Source organism: Perkinsus marinus (genome assembly GCF_000006405.1).
Source record: "Perkinsus marinus ATCC 50983 genomic scaffold scf_1104296936272, whole genome shotgun sequence".
Lineage (NCBI taxonomy): Eukaryota > Perkinsozoa > Perkinsida > Perkinsidae > Perkinsus > Perkinsus marinus.
Window position 1 is genome coordinate 1 of NW_003214173.1, and position 1,754 is coordinate 1,754.

General features: G+C 46.0%; 9 non-coding genes across 9 annotated transcripts; all 9 read left to right on the forward strand.

The window, feature by feature from the left end:
• The first annotated feature begins 128 nt into the window (after positions 1–128).
• Pmar_PMAR004595 lies at positions 129–200 on the forward strand. Its single transcript has one exon. It is a non-coding gene; the product is annotated as a tRNA-Ser (tRNA).
• A 102-nt stretch (positions 201–302) lies between these two features.
• Positions 303–374, forward strand: Pmar_PMAR004596. Its single transcript has one exon. It is a non-coding gene; the product is annotated as a tRNA-Thr (tRNA).
• A 101-nt stretch (positions 375–475) lies between these two features.
• On the forward strand, positions 476–547 carry Pmar_PMAR004597. Its single transcript has one exon. It is a non-coding gene; the product is annotated as a tRNA-Thr (tRNA).
• Positions 548–649: 102 nt separating this feature from the next.
• Pmar_PMAR004598 lies at positions 650–721 on the forward strand. The gene has a single exon. It is a non-coding gene; the product is annotated as a tRNA-Thr (tRNA).
• Positions 722–823: 102 nt separating this feature from the next.
• Positions 824–895, forward strand: Pmar_PMAR004599. The gene has a single exon. It is a non-coding gene; the product is annotated as a tRNA-Thr (tRNA).
• A 102-nt stretch (positions 896–997) lies between these two features.
• On the forward strand, positions 998–1,069 carry Pmar_PMAR004600. The gene has a single exon. It is a non-coding gene; the product is annotated as a tRNA-Thr (tRNA).
• Positions 1,070–1,171: 102 nt separating this feature from the next.
• Pmar_PMAR004601 lies at positions 1,172–1,243 on the forward strand. The gene has a single exon. It is a non-coding gene; the product is annotated as a tRNA-Thr (tRNA).
• Positions 1,244–1,345: 102 nt separating this feature from the next.
• Pmar_PMAR004602 lies at positions 1,346–1,417 on the forward strand. The gene has a single exon. It is a non-coding gene; the product is annotated as a tRNA-Thr (tRNA).
• A 102-nt stretch (positions 1,418–1,519) lies between these two features.
• On the forward strand, positions 1,520–1,591 carry Pmar_PMAR004603. The gene has a single exon. It is a non-coding gene; the product is annotated as a tRNA-Thr (tRNA).
• Positions 1,592–1,754: the final 163 nt, after the last annotated feature.

Genomic DNA, 1,754 nt, shown 5'->3' on the forward strand with positions numbered 1-1,754 from the left:
GTCGTCAGTTCATCCTGGCAAGTGGCTTACACAGCATTAGGCTCTAGTCGGGTATGAGGAGCAGGAGCAGGTTTGCTCACTCCGCAAAGGATACAGGAAGATTATTGATTCATATAGTTAGTGTGTGTGTCACTTTAGCTTAGTGGCAGAACGTCTGCTTCGAAAGCAGAAGGTCGTCAGTTCGATCCTGGTAAGTGGCTTATAACACCATAAATATCTGGTCTGGTACGAGAAGCAGGAGCAGGTTTGCTCACTCCGCAAAGGATACAGGAAGATTATTAATTTATGTACTCACTCTATGTGCCACTTTAGCTTAGTGGCAGAGCGTCTGCTTTGTAAGGAGAAGGTCGTCAGTTCAATCCTGGCAAGTGGCTGATAGCACATAAATCTATGGTCTGATACGAGAAGCAGGAGCAGGTCAGCTCACTCCGCAAAGGATACAGAAAGATTATCGATTTATGTATTTATTCTGTGCGCCACTTTAGCTTAGTGGCAGAGCGTCTGCTTTGTAAGCAGAAGGTCGTCAGTTCAATCCTGGTAAGTGGCTTATAGCTCCATAAATTTCTGGTCTGGTACGAGAATCAGGAGCAGGATGGCCCATTCTGTGAACGGGACAGGAAAATTATTGATTCATATACTTAATCTGTGCGCCACTTTAGCTTAGTGGTAGAGCGTCTGCTTCGTAAGCAGAAGGTCGTCAGTTCAATCCTGGCAAGTGGCTTACAGCAGCATTAGGCTCTAGTCGGGTATGAGGAGCAGGAGCAGGTTTGCTCACTCCGCAAAGGATACAGGAAGATTATTGATTTATGCAGTTATTTTGTGCGCCACTTTAGCTTAGTGGCAGAGCGTCTGCTTTGTAAGCAGAAGGTCGTCAGTCCAATCCTGACAAGTGGCTTATAGCACCATAAATTTCTGGTCTGGTACGAGAACCAGGAGCAGGATGGCCCATTCTGTGAACGGGACAGGAAAATTATTGATTCATATACTTAATCTGTGCGTCACTTTAGCTTAGTGGTAGAGCGTCTGCTTCGTAAGTAGAAGGTCGTCAGTTCAATCCTCGCAAGTGGCTTACAGCAGCATTAGGCTCTAGTCGGGTATGAGAAGCAGGAGCAGGTTTGCTCACTCCGCAAAGGATACAGGAAGATTATTGATTTATGCAGTTATTTTGTGCGCCACTTTAGCTTAGTGGCAGAGCGTCTGCTTTGTAAGCAGAAGGTCGTCAGTCCGATCCTGGCAAGTGGCTTATAACACCATAAATATCTGGTCTGGTACGAGAAGCAGGAGCAAGATGGCCCATTCTGTGAAGGGGACACGAAAATTATTGATTCATATGGTTAGTCTGTATGTCACTTTAGCTTAGTGGTAGAGCGTCTGCTTCGTAAGCAGAAGATCGTCAGTTCAATCCTGGCAAGTGGCTTACAGCTGCATTATGCTCTAGTCGGGTATGAGAAGCAGGAGCAGGTCTGCTCACTCCGCAAAGGATACAGAAAGATTATTGATTTATGTACTTATTCTCTGCGTCATTTTAGCTTAGTGGCAGAGCGTCGGCTCTGTGAGCAGAAGGTCGTCAGTCCAGTCCTGGCAAGTGGCTTATAGCACCATAAATTTCTGGTCTGGTACGAGAAGCACGAGCAGATGGCCCATTCTGTGAAGGGGACAGGAAAATTATTGATTCATATAGTTAGTGTGTGTGCCACTTGAGCTTAGTGGTAGAGCGTCTGCTTCGTAAGCAGAAGGTCGTTAGTTCAATCCTG